This window comes from Bubalus bubalis, chromosome 9 (assembly GCF_019923935.1).
Source record: "Bubalus bubalis isolate 160015118507 breed Murrah chromosome 9, NDDB_SH_1, whole genome shotgun sequence".
Taxonomy (NCBI): Eukaryota; Metazoa; Chordata; class Mammalia; order Artiodactyla; family Bovidae; genus Bubalus; species Bubalus bubalis.
The window spans coordinates 85,199,171-85,217,933 of record NC_059165.1 but is presented as its reverse complement, the minus strand read 5'-3'; the positions used below and the strand labels follow the sequence as shown (position 1 = coordinate 85,217,933).

General features: G+C 39.5%; 1 long non-coding RNA gene across 7 annotated transcripts in view; it reads left to right on the top strand.

The window, feature by feature from the left end:
• Positions 1–18,763, top strand: part of LOC112586947 — a 506,468-nt gene that overhangs the window by 31,093 nt on the left and 456,612 nt on the right. The gene's annotated exons all lie outside the window — the stretch shown is intronic.

Sequence of the window (18,763 nt, the reverse complement as noted above, 5' to 3'; positions counted from 1 at the left end):
TGCCAGACTATCCATGATGAAGCCAAGCTCACCCATTTCCATGCCACTCAAGAAAATCAGAGTTTGATTTTTTTTAAAGAGTGTTTGACCTTTAGAAGAGCAGCGAGAGGGATCTCACTCAATGTTTCCACTCTGTATTCTTGTGAATCTAAAAAAAGAAGGTGTTTATTCAGAACATATTAAGATGTGAACTTCCTGATTTTTATGCTTGGTTTCTCCAAACCAACTTCTGCTCACCCTCTTTTTGACTCTCTTAATTCTGCTTTATCTGAAATAATTGAGCATCCCTTTTAGTTGTCTGTTGAAGAATTGTACACTGTGAATAGGCAAGGCTTAAGGGTAGTGTGATCTACTGGAAGGGATATTTACTTTTCAGTACGATCCAAATCTTACTACACACATATCAACAGCGCTGACTTCAGCTATGCCTACACTTTTTTGAAGCTCAGAAATGGGGTAAAAAGGAATAATACTATTTACCTCCTGGTGCTATTATGAGGATTAAATGACCTTTTGTGTTTGGGGAAACAAAAGTCATGTTGACATTTTTACCCCAACTTCCCTGGATCAGATCATCTACCAACAATACTGCTGAAGATCCCAACAATTTCCTTCCTCTTTGTCAATTTCCTCCAGGTATTTCTGGAACTTCCCAGGTGTTTCTACACATGCTCATGCATGGGTCTCCAGCCTCATAGTTTAGAATGAAACAGCTCCTCCTCGGCCTCTAGCTCTTCACCCTGTAGACTTCAGGCTGGAGATTGGACATTAAATTCTTCTCTATAGTCCTATCTTCTTTATCATCCTGATTTACCTTCCTGTTCAAGTTTGTAACTTAACTACCTCTTATGTGAATGAAAATGAATTGATGAAATAGACTTGGAAATCACCAGACCTTCTAGTTCCTAGGCATAGCAGATGCTGAGTTCTAATTTGGGCTTCCTGGGACACCTGGCACACAGAGTCTCACGTCCATGATCCAGGAGGGGCTAGGTGACATATCCACGGTCACACAGTCAGGACTCAAACTCAGGTCTTACATGCTACAGTGGAGTTAGGCTCTGGAGCTAGAGGCCTCAAAACTGGGATCAGCTCTTTTCTCCTGGGTGGCTTTGGAAAAGTGCAGCCTGCAACAGTAAACTCAAAGGCCATTTTGTGGCTTAGCCTGGTAGTGGCCTTCCATGATATTGACCTCTAAAGGTCACCCTGAGAAACCTATGACTCCTTCTTAGTAGGAAAATAAAAAAGAAAAAGCACATCTTTATTTTTCACCTTGGCAAATACATGAGTGTACTTTTCCTGAGTAAATAACCATTCTTTGTGTTTAATTTCTATTGTGTATTCACAGTTTCCGTTTGTGGGCAGAGTCATGGCTTAAATTAAGCCGACCTCATAGCATTTTATAGCCAGCTTCATTTTAATTCCCTCCCTTTCCTTTTGCATGTTGTTAAGGCGCTGGAATATTTCTTGGGAGTGTTGGCAGAGAAGCTAAGTAGTGAAGTCACACGCCAACATAGAGAATAATCCAGGGAGTTTTGATCCCCCATCAAAGAAGCAAACCAGCTGGCTTCCAGATTCAGGGGCAAGTGACATACAGTTTAGTGCTCAGGGGACTCAGCTTAGACTGCCTGTCCAGCTCACTGCCATGAACACTCCCTGAAACTCTGAGGTTGAAAATCAATTTAACATTGGTTTCTGGTCAAGAAACTTAGCACTGCACTGATAGAGTCAAAAAAGATGCATAGTCAGTTAAAATAAGCCTTTAGAGTGATGTCTGCAGGCCTCTCTACGTCTCAGCCAAATATTTTCTACTTTTTTGGAGGGTCTGGACTCAGACCTCAGAAACACACAAAAGCTCTAGGTTCTATCTTGGAGACTCCTGAGATAGGAAAGTCATATCTGCATTATTTTGTAAAAGGAGAAAGGGGCTTCCTGTCACTGTAACTATTATGTTATAACCAGAACTTTTATCCTTAGGAATATTCGGTAGAAAATGTCTTCTGAAGAATTCCTTTGTGTCCTTCATTGTCCTGATTCAGATTTCACTTCACTGTCTTTTTAAACCTTTTGTCCTGGAATGTAAACCAAATTGAAACAGGTATCAAAATCCCTAATCACCAGACTGACTATCTAACCCTGAACCAAAGACAGATTAATCAGTCAATATTTGTTTAAGATAAATCATAAATAAAAGGGTTTGTTTGAATTTTTTCCTTTCCTTTTGAAGTCCTAGTGATTAGGTGTGACATAAAACACACTTTTTTCCTTCTTTTGATCAAGAACATCAAAATACTCTCAGAAATGAACAAAATGTCTGGATTTTTAATTCTAAGGCCTACAATCAAAGGAAGAGATTAGCTGAGTGTTTGGGCCCTTAGGAAAATGTACTTTATTACCTGAGAGGCTGGGAAGATTAATAAGCTTTTTGCGACCATGGGTTATTTCTTGCTGGTGTCCTCCCTTGACTTTAGGAAGTTGATTATCTGAGACTTGGATTGATTCCTATAGTCTTGGTGCTCTGTTGGCTAGGAAGCCCTTGGAATGGCTGGGAAAGTGTTAACTGATCAAATCATTGTTCTGTGCCCTCTTATTAGTTCCTGGAGCTTATAAGGGAGATTAGGTTTAGCTCCAGCTTTCCGGGGGGGTGGGGGGCAGAGACAAAAGCCTGATTTTCAAAAGGTATTGTAGGAAAGCTCTCCCTCTTATGCTTGCATTATTTAAAATAATTACCCTAACACCTGCATTTTGCTTTCTTCAAGGATCTCAAGTTTTCCTGTACTAGACAAAAATAAACTCCAACTTTGTACACTGAAATTTGCAGAGAAACAAGCCTGACATTTCTGTTAGTGTTCAAGTGAATGATGACCAAGCAGCTCACATTAGAGCCCTCCAGCCTTCAACTAAATGTAACAGGAAGTGACTCCTGACACTTTGGGGGACAATTGTCCTCTACCCTCAACCCCATTTTTGTTTATCTAGAAGTCTTACTGTTGTCACTTATCTTGAATTTGGTTCAATTTGTCCCAAAGATAAGAGTTTCCGTTTTAAAATAATGATAACTGACATTTATTGATTGCTTATTATGTACCTGTAGAAAGCTCTGTATATATTGACTTATTTAATCTTTAACACAACCGATGAAGGAGGTATTTTTATTCCCATTTCACACAGGAAGAAAGTAGAGGTCATGTTGTACATTGCCTAACAATGTAGGCTCTTTAAGAGCCTGGCTTCTTTTGCTCACTGATGTATCCTCAGCGTTTAAAAGAATGCCTGGCATATAGGTGTTCAGTAAATACTTGTAGAATGAATGAATGGATGAATGCATGAACAACCCTGGGGCCACATAGCCAACTGGGACCCAGGTTCAGCTCTCTGACCAAGACCTGTGCCCTTTGTAGCCTCAGCACACATTTTCAGGCAGTGTAGCTGACCTGTGATCTCACTAACCTCAGAAGAGAAAAATATGGCTAACTTCTTACTGTCATAGCCTCTGTGATATCACCAGTGAAAACAGGATCAGATTTAAGTACTTAGGGCTGCTGCTGTTCGGGTTTAATACAGTCTGATGAGCTAAAGAAGTAACATGGTGTGGTGGCATCTGACAGAGCTCTTAACCTCTCATTGGTCCAATCCCCTCATCTGTCAAATAGAAATAAGTATACTTACTGCATACAGGTACTGTGAGGGTTAAATGGAAGCAATGCAGATGAAACCACCTAGCTCCAATATCTTGCGCAGAATGAGCATTCAGTATTAGTTTACTTTGTCCTTCTCCCATTAAATCTGAGGCTGTGTCACATTTTTGGACAGGCAACAAAATCCTCTGTTTTTTTTTTTCTTTTGAGCAAAATATGGATGGGGAGAGCCTGGACAAGGACATTCACCCTAGGGAATGAAAGAATGCAAATGTAGTTAATTTGTACTGACTGTTCTGCAGGTAGAAACGTTTTCTTGCAGATATTCAGATATTTCAGCACATGTGTAAAATGCTCTGAGATAATCCTGGCATTTGTGGACATGGGAAAAAAGCCAAACAGACAGAGGGGTTGTGGATGCTGGAGTAGAGCCTAATTAAATAGGTTATGAAATGCTGTAGGTAATGTCTAAGGCCCTGTCTGCTTGGAAGGTTAGGAGGGAAGTCTTTTCAAGATTGTTACTGAGAGAGGGAGGGACGATAGTTAAATAATACAAAGGGTTCAAATTTTAAGAAAACCTGTATTTTAACAAAGATGCACATACAGATCTAAAAGCATCTGAAGATATCCCTTATAGAAAAAAAAGAAGTGGATTCCCAAATTTAATTGAAATGCTTTTGGACTCTTTTCTTGAATGCAGAGAGGGATCCTGTGTGGGACTAATGAGGGAGGGGGAGCCCTGGGGGGGAAGAAAAGCAAAGTGGGGAGCTTGGCTGAAGAGAGAGGTCACCTGTATTGCCGGCCCCAGATTTCTGCTCATCTCAGCTGCGCCCTGCAGCAGGAGCTAGCTTTGGAAATGAGCTTTAATTTTGAAGAAGGAAAGGAAAAGAAAGGATGGCAAAGCACGTGTGTTAGAGGTCTCCTCTAGACAGGAGTCCTGGGAGCCCTGCGCTCTCTCGAGAGCTGCTGGCATATTCCACATGTGCTTCTCTGAGCCTACAGGGGTTTGCCATCTAAATTCAGAAAAAAATGTTTTATTCCAAACAGGTCACTCAGCCGGAACCAAACAGAGTCCCTAGATGGGGAAAGGAGCTCTCCCTGATTTTCCAGTTTCCTGATTTGCAGTCACCCAGAGGCTTAGCATCATGGCTTGATCTCTATAAACTGTTTTGGAGATTTCAACAACTAAAAGATGGCCTTGAGTGGAATGTTTTCCCCTTGAGATGATGGGTAGTAAAGCGAGATTTAGGAATGGGAAGTGAAGTGAAGTGAAGTAAAGAAGTGAAGTAAAGTCGCTCAGTTGTGTCCAACTCTTTGCAACCCCATGGACTGTAGCCCACCAAGCTCCTCCATCCGTGGGGTTCTCCAGGCAAGAATACTGGAATGGGTTGCCATTTCCTTCTCCAGGGGATCTTTCCGACCCAGGGATCGAACCCAGGTCTCTCGCATTGCAGGCAGACGCTTTGGGAAAGATAAAGCAGATGTGAAGACTGCTTTGTCTTTTTTATTTCAGCCTCCTGCAGGGCTACTTCAAGGAGCAGTGTGAGGAGGGGTGTCACTCTGTTTATATCGCATTTCCGTGGTTACTTCACCTGTCTTCCTTTTGTCTGCCATATTCTTTAACACCCCAATTCCCCCTTCCAGCTATTTAAATATCCCGTCTTCTCTCTTCTTCTTTTCTAGTACACTCACGCAAGAATTTCCTAGCTGACAGATTTAGAGATGCCCCTTTTCATGTCTCCTAAATGCAAGAGAGTTTTACTTTAGAGTTAATTTAAAAGAATATTCCTCTGAAAACTTTACTTAGAATGATTTTTGAGATAATCTGATACAGGGTAGGGTGTACCAGAATGAGGGCTGTGCCTTCCAGCATTGCAGTTCATGGTAGGTCCCAAGCAAAGTAAAATAAATTTGTCTTCAGTAACATGATAGGCCCTGAGAAAACTGAAGTATAATTTAGAGGTGACCTAAGTGAAGGTGATGGCACCCCACTCCAGTACTCTTGCCTGGAAAATCCCATGGACGGAGGCGCCTGGTGGGCTGCAGTCCATGGGGTGGCAAAGAGTCAGACACAACTGAGTGACTTCACTTTCACTTTTCACTTTCATGCATTGGAGAAGGAAATGGCAACCCACTCCAGTGTTCTTGCCTGGAGAATCCCAGGGACAGGGGAGCCTGTTGGGCTGCCGTCTATGGGGTCGCACAGAGTTGGACACGACTGAGGTGACTTAGCAGCAGTAGCAGCAGCAACGTGTTTTCTATGAGGATGATCGCTGACTAAATTATCAACACTGTACCTTGATAATGTGATTATCAAGCTTGATAAAAATTATAAAGATCTGATTATTCATATCTGATTCCTAAATGCCTAAAGTCAACTTTATATTATTTATGCACAGTTAAACCAAAGCATTTGGCCTTCTCCTATTATCTAGCATTCTTCTCCTTCTATAATATATTTGAGAAAGTGACAATGATTCAAGACCCATAATATATTCTTTATAATATAATTATATCTAATCACACTAGGACCACAGCCTGGTCCCATCACTTCATGGGAAATAGATGGGGAAACAGTAGAAACAGTGTCAGACTTTATTTTTTTGGGCTCCAAAATCACTGCAGATGGTGACTGTAGCCATGAAATTAAAAGACGCTTACTCCTTGGAAGGAAAGTTATGACTAACCTAGATAGCATATTCAAAAGCAGAGACATTACTTTGCCAACAAAGGTCCATCTAGTCAAGGCTATGGTTTTCCTGTGGTCATGTATGGATGTGAGAGTTGGACTGTGAAGAAGGCTGAGTGCAGAAGTATTGATGCTTTTGAGTTGGAGAAGACTCTTGAGAGTCCCCTGGACTGCAAGGAGATCCAACCAGTCCATTCTGAAGGAGATCAGCCCTGGGATTTCTTCGGAAGGAATGATGCTGAAGCCGAAACTCCAGTACTTTGGCCACCTCATGCGAAGAGTTGACTCATTGGAAAAGACTCTGATGCTGGGAGGGATTGGGGGCAGGAGGAGAAGGAGATGACAGAGGATGAGATGGCTGGATGGCATCAACTGACTCGATGGACGTGAGTCTGAGTGAACTCCGGGAGTTGGTGATGGACAGGGAGGCCTGACGTGCTGCGATTCATGGGGTCACAAAGAGTCGGACACAACTGAGCAACTGAACTGAATATAATAATATGTCGAATACTCATTATTTTGTTGGCTGTGTAGCTCTTTTGGGGATTGCACACTTATCTCTTTGCCAGTAACCCTCTTCATTTCTTTATCCATCCTGGCTTGTTTGTTTAGTCCACAGATGGTGAATGCCTACAAGCACGTAATGCTACGTGCTGGGCATTGGAAATGCGGCAGTGAATGGACAGACGTGGCTAGGCTGTTCTGGAGCTTAACATCCACTGGTTTATTTAAGTGTTTTATTTAAAAAAATAAGAGAAAGGTTTTTCCTTCACTTGTACATCAGTACTTTCAAACAGCAAATATAATATATCCTACTTAAAGGCTGAAATAATTTGACTCATAAGACCATACCTGGAACTCAATCATTTATCAAGCTACAAAGTACCTGTAGAGTGTGACTCATTGAATATAACAGGATATACCACAAATAAAACCCAGTTGCAATGTTTGAGGAATGTATAGCATAGAAAGTGAAGTGAAAGTGAAGTCGCTCAGTCGTGTCTGACTCTTTGCGACCCCATGGACTGTATGTAGCCTACAGGCTTCTCTAGCCATGGGATTTTCCAGGCAAGAATACTGGAGTGGGTTGCCATTTCCTTCTCCGGGAGATCTTCCCAACCCAGGGATTGAACCTGGGTCTCCCGCATTGTAGGCAGATGCTTTAGCATCTGAGCTACCAGGGAGCAAACAAACATTTTCATTTTTTTCTACTTTTGAGTTAGCTTTAATTTTGAAATTTATTTTATAAAGGGATACTTTATATGAAGTAAAATTGATCTTAAGTTTTCAGCTTAATTTTGATAAATGCGTATGATTACACAAGGCATACCTCTAAGATAAAGACTATTTCCGTCATCCCAGAAAGTTTCTGTCCCTCATCCAGTCAATTCCCTCCTTTCTCCAATCCTAGAATCCACTACTGTTCCAAATTCTCTCACCATAGATTAGGTTTGTCTGTTCTTAGACTTCCTATAAGTGGGATTAAATAAAATGTAATTTTAGGTTTCTGGGTTTTTCCCCTCTTTATGTTATATTTCTGAGACTCTTCCATATTGCTGAGTATATCAATAACTGGTTCCATTTAAATTCTAAGTAACATTCCAGTGCATGGATGTACCAGAATTGTTTATCCATGTAGTTATAAGTGGACATTTGGCTTGTTTTTAGTTATTATAGTCATACTTCTTATACCAGTCTCTTCGTGGACATTTTTAAAATTTCTCTTGGATGAAGACATAAAATTGGAAAAGGAAATGGCAACCCATTCTGGTATACTTGCCTGGAAAATCACATGGATACAGGAGCCTGGGGGGCTATAGTCCATGGGGTCACAAAGAGTCAGACACAACTTAGTGATTAAACAACAACAAAGACATATAATGGGATTTCTGAGTCATGGAATAGATTTATGTTTAATTTTATAAGAAACTATCAAATAACTCTTCAAAATAGATATGCTATTTTTACACTTCCGTCAATGATACACAAGAATGCTAGCCGCTCTACATCTTGATCTATTATTTGTAGGCTAGTCTTTTATTGTTTATCTTATGATTACATATTATGGACATAAGTCCTACATTAGAAATATTTATATGAATATTCTCTCCCAATATGTAGCCTTTTCTCATTAGTGTTCTTCCAAATCTATTGTTCCATCCTATTTATTTCCCTGTTCCATCCCCAATTAATAAAGACTTTTGAGATAGAAAAGCTAAGATACATTTTTTTGAAAAAAAAAAAATTATTGTATAACATCTCTTCTTTGAAGAAACAGACACAGAATGCCGTTGCTAATTAAAAGGAAGAAAGACCAGAGAGTATAAAGAAACCAGAAGACAAAAGTAAAAATATTTTCCCATCATATGGTGGAAAAAAATTAAAACAAAATTAGAATGGAAAAAATACATACACCTAATTGTAGACAGAGAACAAGGAGAGAGTGATGAGTAAAATATCAAGGGACAAATGCAAGAAAAGGGAATGATCAATGGAGCCAGGTAGAAGAAGAGATGGGAAGAGATAAATTAAGGAGACAAGAGATGGGGTTCAGTTAGGAAAGGTGCCTGGCACTTTACCTGACAGAGAGGTGTGGAAGGAAGGGATGAAAATGCAGATAGATGTTGAGAGAAGGAATTTGTAGGATGTCCTGGCAAATGGCTTTGGTCCAAGCATAGAATTAGTCATTCCAGAGACTGAGAAAAGCACAAGTTGGGCTGGGAGCTTGAAGATCAGATGTGGCACTGGGAAGTCTGGAGGAGATGAAGGAAAGAACTATCAATCAGAAATTATAGGCAATGCTTAATAAGGTGACCCACTGGTTCACTGCAAGGGCATCTACAGTAGCTTCTTTCAGAGAAGGAAGTTAAAAGGAATTGGTGTAGAGTTGGGGCATTTAGAAGTTAGGCAAAGAAATAGGACAAAGTGATGTGGAATGTCAGGTGTTGAAAAGCCCATCACTGAATAAGCAGACAAAAAGTCTGTCTTTACTATAAGAAGAGAGAAGTTCAAGGTCAGAGGAAGCCTAGTGGCATAGAAGAATATGAAGCTCCTGAGAGCAAATGTGTTAAGTGATGTTAGAGTTAGTCTGATGGCTTCCAAATTTCGGCAATTATGACTAAAGCTGCTATAGACATCCATGTTCAGGTTATGTGTAGACATATGTTTTCAGTTCTCTTGGGTAAATACCAAGGAGTGTGATTGCTGAATTGTATGATAAGAGTAGGTTTAGTTTTTTTAAGAAGCCATCAAACCACCTTCTAAAATGGCTGCACTTTTTTTGCATTTCCATCAGAAATGTATGAGAGTTCCTGCTGTTATTTCATATCCTTACCAGCTTTTGGAGTTGTCAGTGTTCTGGGTTGTGGCTATTCCAATAGGTATGTAGTTGTATTTTGTTGTTTTGATTTGCATTTACTCGATGATATACGATGTGGAGAATTTTTTCATGTTTATTTGTCATCTGTATACCTTTCTTGCTGAGGAATCTGTTAAGGTCTTTGGCTCATTTTTAAATCATATATATATTTTTTATTTTGTTGTTGTTGAGCTTTAAGGGTTCTTTGTATATTTTGGAGGATAGTCATTTATCAGATGTTTTCTTTTACAAATATTTTATCTTAGTCTGTGGCTTAGAGCTAATTCTCTGATATTGTCTTTTGCAAAGCAGAACTTTTTAATTTTAATGAAGTCCAGCTTATCAATGATTTATTTCATGAATAGTGTCATTGGCATTGTATCTAAAAATGTTTTACCATATCCAGAGTCATTTAGTTTTTTCCTTATGTTATCTTCTAGGAGTTTCTTGGCTTTCTGTTTTATACTTAGGTCTATGATCCACTTTGAATCAATTTTTGGGAAAGGTGTAAGGTCTGTGTCTGGATTCATTTCTTAGCATGTGAATGTCCATTTGTTCCAGTGCCATTTGTTGAAGAGACTATTGCCTTTGTCCCTTTATCCAAGGTCAGTTGATATTTAAGCAGTCTATTTCTGGGCTCTTCCTTTTATTCCGTAGATCTATTTGTCTCATCTAATCTTTCACCAACACCACATTGTCTTGACTGCTGTAGCTTTGTAGTAAGTCAGGTAAGCATCAGTCCTCCAATTTCAATATTGTGTTGGCTATTCTGATCTTTTGCCTTTCCATATAAACTTTAGAATCAGTTTGCTGATATACATGTATCAGGTGAATGGATAAGCAAACTGTTGGACATCCAGACAATGGCATATTATTCAACACTAAAAGGAAATGATCTATCAAGCCATGAAAAGATGTGGAGAAAACTTAAAGGCTTATTACTAAGTGGAAGAAGCCAATCTGAAAAGGCTACATAGTATGATTCCAACTATATGACATTTGGGAAAGAGCAAAAAATGCATTTCTTTTTTTTGGCTATGGAGATAGTAAAAGATCATTGATTGCTGGTCAGGGAAGAGTGTAGGGAGAAATGAACAGGTGAAGCACAGATTTTTATGGCAGTAAAATAAAAACAATTCTATGTGATATTATAATGGTGGTGGATATAGATCCTCATACATATGTCTGAACCCACAGAATATGCAGCACTGAGAAGTACCTTAAAGTAAACTCTGGACTCTGAGTGATTATGATATTTCAATGTAAGTTAAACCTCAGTCAAAGAATATATATTTGGGGCTTCCCTGGTGGCTCAGCTGGTAAAGAATCTACCTGCAGTGTGGGAAACCTGGGTTTGATCCCTGGGTTGGGAAGATACCCTGGAGAAGGGAATGGCTACTCACTCCAGTATTCTGGCCTGAGAATTCCATGGACTATTCATGGGGTCACAAAGAGTCGGATATGACTGAGTGACTTTAACTCCCTCAAAGAATATATACGATTTTTGTTGAATGACGTTGATAATGAGAGAGGCCATGCATGTGTTGGGGGCAGGGGTTATATGGGGCATGTCTGTACCTCCCTATTATTTTGTTGAAAGCCTAAAAGTTCTCTATAAAAATCAAAACTTAAAAAAAAATTTTTGACCCTGTGTGCCTTCTTGAATGTGATTGATTCCAGCAAAAGCTGGTCACCTAATTCCTTTCTGTTGAAAAAGTTCTCTCTTACTAGTAATTGCGTTTTACCATTGCTGTTGTTAAATTTGCATATTAAATTTATTTCTGCTTTGCAGCACAGCTCTATATGTCTTATAGAAAATTAGATACAAAAAATACAGGGAGTAAAAGAGAGAGACAGGGGGAAAAAAAGCAAAACACATGGGAACTTTATGGGGCTCTAGGTAAAGCAATATACCTCATAAGGAGCCCCTAGCAGAATGTTGAGAAGGCCCATTTATAAACTTTTGGTTTCTTTTATATTCCTCGTGTCTTACTGTCTTAACTAAACTTTGCTAATAGTAAGTGAGCACATTTCATCATCTGCTTGCAGATTTTGCTTGCAGATTTTCCCTCAATCTTGCAATAAATACACTCAATTATGCTGCCCAAAACACAGTCTCCTGTGAAGACACATTTAATAAGAAGAAAAATGAAAGGAGGAACTTGAACTTACTCAAGCTTTAGCTTGGTTTGCAGTAGAGTCCTAACCTAATTTTCCTTTAATAAGAGTTGACTCTGCCAATTCATTAAAAAATTAATAATATCTCTGAATCAGTGTTTGACATAATGACTACAACATGATATATTCCTTGGCTAAATATTTCCAGTCTTAGCCAATGGTTATTGTCATATAAACCCAGATTTTCCATCATATTTTCTCTTTGGCCTAGGACAAATGGCTTGTCAGTTGTATCTTATTTTAGAATCCTTCTGAAATCTAGTCTTATTATCTATGTTATCTATTATTGTCTTTCTGGAGTCTATTATTATCCCTCCAGCTTTAATTTTTCTTCCTTTAAATTGTTTCAGACCAATGGACACACCTCCTAATCTCCAGAGAAGGACATGTTCTTGTGACCTAATCCAGAACCCAGTAAATTGTGCTGTCTTAATTTAATAATAGTGAGGGGAAATGCAAGTTATAAAAGTCAGTGCCCTCAAGGATATAAGCATCTAGTTGAGGAGGCAAGACCCATGCATGTGGCAAGAAAGCCACACACTGGGTGCAGCTTTACATGTTTGGCTCAGGGTGTTGAATATGTGCTGTAGGAATTTAGAAACAGGAAAAATCACCGTGGGCTGGAGAACTCAGGAAAGATTTTGTGATGGGTTGGAGGTTGAAGGATAAATAGTATGCTGAGAGGAAGACAGAAGTGCGTAGGGCTGCCCAGATGGAAGGCATTGTACAGGTAGGGCACAGAGATAGAAAGGTGAATAACAGTTTGGGAAATGATGATTAGAATAAAAGAGAGAGCAAGGTTTCAGCTCAGAAAAAGGAGATTAGATTGGAATTCCAGGGTGAAATCAGTAGTGGTGAATCTTGACTGTTACCAGTGCAGGCAATTTGGACTTTGTTGTGTGGGAGGTAGGAAACTATATTTAAGCAGGAGAGAAGCATGATAAATTTGAACCCACTTTCTATATGGCTCTCAACAGACAAAAGATTGCTGTTAGCTTTTGTCTTCCATGCACTAAAATTCTAATTCATCAAGTGAGTGAAGTCGCTCAGTCGTATCCGACTCTTTGCGACCCCATAGACTGTAGCCTACCATAGACTCTAGCCTACAGGCTTCTCCATCCATGGGATTTTCCAGGCAAGAGTACCGGAGTGGGTTGCCATTTCCTTCTCCAGGGGATCTTCCCAACCCACGGATCGAACCAGGGTTCCCGCATTGCAGGCAGATGCTTTACCCTCTGAGCCATCAGGGAAGCCCTCTAACTATAATGCTGAGAAATTCAAAGAAGTTATTCTCATGTTAATGAGAAGTACAATCTTTCTGAGGAAATATTTACATTCTTCTAAAACATTAAAAGCACAAAGATCTAATTCTAGATCTTAAGACCTAGAATCAGTTACTTTGAGGAGATGGAGAATTTTATCTCATCACTGCAATTAACACTATTAATAACAATAATAATAACAGGAGAGGGAGAAGGGGGAGAGAGAGAGGAGGAGGCCGCAATAGCAGTATTGGCTGAGAACCCATGCTGTGTCTCATCCTCATACACGCTCTATGCATTTAGGACCTGCTCTCACACTCACCTTAGGGTTTACATTCATCTGAAGTTTAGACAGATTAACTGACTTTCCAAGGGTCACACAAAGTAGGACAGAACCTCAAATTCTATCTGACCCCTCACCCCATGCTCTTAACAGCTACAGAATGCCATCTTATATTTTAGGGATGAAACAAAAGCATTTGGAGGTCGTACTCTGACTGATAAACAGTAAAATTAAAGGATATTTCTATAAGTCCAACTTGATTGATATTTGGTTTCAGATTTCCTTTTTAGCAAACTCCTAAGCCCTAAAGGAGACATTTTAGGTTTGTGTTTTGTTTTTAAGCAGAGGAAAAATAGGCTGCTATTTATCAATGATTTGTTTAGATATGGGCAGGGTTTTTAAATCTGCATCTAAGGTGAAGACATTATCTGTAGTTTCTGCCATAACTGCAAAACGCTGATACTCTGAAACTTGTTTCTCAAAGAAATTTCCTTTTCCCCTCTAAGGAAATGTTTTCCATACAATCAAAGGGATTTTCTGCTCTAACTCATCAGATGCTAATTATTAAATTATGTCCAGCTCTTCGTGGAACTAGATGCTTCTCTAAATCCACCTCTCATTCTTGTAAGGGTAAATTAAAGTGCTGCACTCAATATGCCAGCAAATATGGAAAACTCAGCAGTGGCCATAGGACTGGAAAAGGTCAGTTTTCATTCCAATCCCACAGAAAGGCAATGCCAAAGAATGCTCAAACTACCACACAATTGCACTCATCTCACACGCTAGTAAAGTAATGCTCAACATTCTCCAAGCCAGGCTTCAGCAATACGTGAACCGTGAACTTCCAGATGTTCAAGCTGGTTTTAGAAAAGGCAGAGGAACCAGAGATCACATTGCCAACATCCGCTGGATCACGGAAAAAGCAAGAGAGTTCCAGAAAAACATCTATTTCTGCTTTATTGACTATGCCAAAGCCTTTGACTGTGTGGATCACAATAAACTGTGGAAAATTCTGAAAGACATGGCAATACCAGACCATTTGACCTGCCTCTTGAGAAACCTATATGCAGGTCAGGAAGCAACAGTTAGAACTGGACATGGAACAACAGACTGGTTCCAAATAGGAAAAGGAGTACGTCAAGGCTGTATATTGTCACCCTGCTTATTTAACTTCTATGCAGAGTACATCATGAGAAACGCTGGGCTGGCAGAAGCACAAGCCGGAATCAAGATTGCCGGGAGAAATATCAATAACCTCAGATATGTAGATGACACCACCCTTATGGCAGAAAGTGAAGAGGAACTAAAAAACCTCTTGATGCAAGTGAAAGAGGAGAGTGAAAAAGTTGGCTTAACGCTCAACATTCAGAAAACTAAGATCATGGCATCTGGTCCCATCACTTCATGGGAAATAGATGGGGAAACAGTGGAAACAGTGTCAGACTTTATTTTTTGGGGCTCCAAAAATCACTTCAGATGGTGATTGCAGCCATGAAATTAAAAGACACTTACTCCTTGGAAGGACAGTTATGACCAACCTAGATAGTATATTGAAAAGCAGAGATATTACTTTGCCAACAAAGGTCCATCTAGTCAAGGCTATGGTTTTTCCAGTGGTCATGTATGGATGTGAGAGTTGGACTGTGAAGAAGGCTGAGCGCCAAAAAATTGATGTTTTTGAACTGTGGTGTTGGAGAAGACTCTTGAGAGTCCCTTGGACTGCAAGGAGATCCACCCAGTCCATCCTAAAGGATATCAGTCCTGGGTGTTCATTGGAGGGACTGATGCTGAGGCTGAAGCTCCAATACTTTGGCTACCTCATTACACTGGAAAAGACCGTGATGCTGGGAGGGATTGGGAGCAGGAGGAGAAGAGGGTGGCGGAGGACGAGAGGGCTGGATGGCATCACCGACTCAATGGACATGAGTTTGAGTGAACTCCGGGAGTTGGTGATGGACAGGGAGGCCTGGTGTGCTGTGATTCATGGGGTCACAAAGAGTCAGATATGACTGAGCGACTGATCTGAACTGAACCACAGTCCAGGGCCTTGGAGCAGCCAGGGCCTTGAAAAGACACTATAGTCTTTGTTTTGCTGCTGGAGATGTTCAGGTAAGAACATGTGATTTAACTGTCAGCAATTAAGTAGACTCAACCAGTTATTGGCTATGAGGCATAAACTATAGACTCCTAATGCTTAGTATTTAGCTTTCTTCTTCCTTTTTTTCCACTTCCTATAAAAAATTAAGGTTGATGAACTCTTTGTTGGAAATGAACAGGTCAGTTTTCTTTTAGGCTGTAAAACGCCTCCCAGAGACGTGATACTAGTAAAAACTCAGATGTCCCCACTGAGAACTTGTGTCTCAGAAGAATGAAATCGTCTGAAGGCCATTGTTCATGGGAAGGGTAAGTGGGTAGAGGGCAAGAAATGACTGCATAAACTCTTGGACCTGCTGTCCTTCTGAGTGACTCAGTACTGGGAGTCATGGAGTTAAGCAAACTCTTGGTCTCAGCTAGAGAAAAGTTCTCTGTAATTTTGGCTGGCCCTCTACTGATCAGGTCACTGTATCCTGTATTCACGTCTTCACAAAGCCTTACTTTCATTCTCATTGGAGGCTGATATCTGTTCAGGACCTTTGTTGTTGATGACCACCAAAGAAAAGAAAAGGGATCTGATGTTAGCTGGACCAGGATGGACAGAACTGTGAAGGAGAAGTTTCTTAGTCTCAAAATAGGGCATTCTCCTGGCCCGAGCATTTTCCCTTGCTCTGCATCTCCTGGCTTCTCCTAGCTGTGGGTTTTTGAAAAATGTTAAGCCCTCTCTGTTTTTTTAGTAAGGTTATGATCCATCTATATAATCTTGTTGATTTTGGGGGATTTAAAATACTGTTTTATACTGCAAAAGCAGTATATATGAATACATTGGTCTTTTGGCGCAGGGAAAATTGTATGATGCAATTTGCTACCTTTTTTGTATGTAGAATTTATCTCTTGAGAATTTTAAAGCTAACTGAGAGAGATAGGTCATGTGATCCCATTGTGCACATGAGGAAATTAAGATTCAGGGAGAGTCAGTACGGCAACCAATAAACTGTCCTGCTTGCCCTGGGCTACAGGTTTCCTGAGCTACTTGCTTTCAGTGCTAAAACTGGGAAAGTCCAAGGCAAATGGGGATAAGTTGGTCATCTAAACAACCAATTAACTAACTCAGCTTCATGGGAGTTACTGTACATGGTAGGCTAAAACATGTTCTTTCTGACTTCCAACATAATGCAGTAAAAATGCTTCCTTATTCACGAGCAACATATTAAGATTCTAAAATACTGTAATGATCAGTTTGACTTTATGTTCTAGAATGTTTGCAAAAGTTTTCTCCCCCTTCTGATTTAAGCCATCTTATCCCTGGGAACTCAGCATTAGTACAGAAATTTTAACCTAATTTAAATTTAATAAAGAGAGTGGGCTATTTCTGTCTTTATGGCATGGAGGAAAAAAAATCAATGAACTGTATTTAGGATAGCCAAAGAAAGCATTTGTTCTGCAAATTCATTTAGGCCCAGAGTACAGGATCTAAAATATATGAGGCTTAGATAAAAGACATAAGGCAATGGATAGGAGCTCTGTAATAATAAAATTTGGGACAATTAACCTAAGCGCTGTTGGTTATAATTCTTCCAGCTCAAATTCTTGTGGATGTAGCTATAGAGCAGTGAAGTCAACTGATTCACGTAACTTTCAGTTCATCTCATTAAATTATAGGCAATACTCCCACAACTCTTTGTGGTTCCTTATAAGAAGCATGAAATGCTTGAAAACCCAGGTTGAAAAAACATGCTGACACTGTGTGAAGATAGACCTTCTTTTATCCACTTCTTAAGTATTGGTAATCCATTGGATTTATCTTAATCACTGTTTTCTTCTCATACTACGTGCTGTTGGGAGGCAATCTCATTCTCACCCATGACTTCAGCTACTATTTATAACAAGATGAGCGAATGTACTGCAAACCTGCATGTATAGCTCTTGCCTCTGCCATGGCATCCAATGCTGACTTGTCCTTGTACTCATTACTGCTCAACATTGACTTGGCCTCATAGTCTTTCCAAACACTTATCTTCAATCTAACTATGGACTGATCAGTTTTGGCACCAAATCTGTTCTTGATTGCACAAGCAATCTATCAGTCCTGGCTCCAGATTAAACCCAAATTCATATACCCAAGCCAGATCTCTTCCAACCTGTATATCTGAATGTTTGACAGCTTATCTCCATCCTGAATAACTTAAGGGTACTTTAATTTCAACATGTCCAAACATGAAATATTTATTTTAACCCCCAAATTTGCTTTTCCTCTATTTTCCTTATACCTACCATTCAGTCAGTCACCAGAGTCCGTGCTTTATTCACTGTTGAGCCTTTCTTCCCTGAAAGCTAAAATAAAGGTAAATATTTGGGGAGCAAGTACTTGCATATTTACTCAGAGAAGGTTTCACTGAAAAACTCTTTCTAAAAGAATTCTGAATGTCACTGTGAATATGTATCTCTTAATACATGTGAAAAGAACAATATACTTAACAGTAAGAGAATACACATTCTTTTCAAGCTCTATGGAATACTTATAAAAAATTGGCCATATTTCAGTCAACACACACATATATACATATCGAAAAAAAGCCCAATAAATTTCAAACAGGAGAAGTTATTTCAGCTATGATTTTACAGCTCTAATACATAATTATTAACAAAATAAGAGCAAAAATAACCCATTCACTTGAAATTACTAAGGTTCTTTCCATAATAAAATGTGAGTAAAATTGAAAGTAAAAACCCAAAGTATAAGCAAGTTAGAGCTGAATCTAAGAACATGACTTAGAGAATTTGGTCAAAACAATAGGCAGGAGAAAATTCAGAGTCTTAAAAACATTTATAAGAGAATATTAAAATTGAAAATAATCCACAACCCTAGAATTCTAGGTTCAGAATGTTGTTCTAATTCTGTTTCCTTATTGATAAGGAACTCTTTGTCTCTGGGATGTGTTTTAGGACAGTCTCTGTAGTGTTTGAGTTCTGAAATTTCACCAGAGTGAGTTTAGTGGATTTTTTTTTTTAATTTGGAGTTTTTCATTTGAATATTTGATAAGGACATTTTACTGTATTATTGATTTTATTCTTCCTCTTTTTCTTTCTTTTGCATTTTAGTTCAGTTCAGTTCAGTCGCTCAGTCGTGTCCGACTCTTTGCAACCCCATGAATTGCAGCACATCAGGCCTGCCTGTCCATCACCAACTCCCGGAGTTCACTCAAACTCATGTCCATCGAGTCAGTGATGCCATCCAGCCATCTCATCCTCTGCCATCCC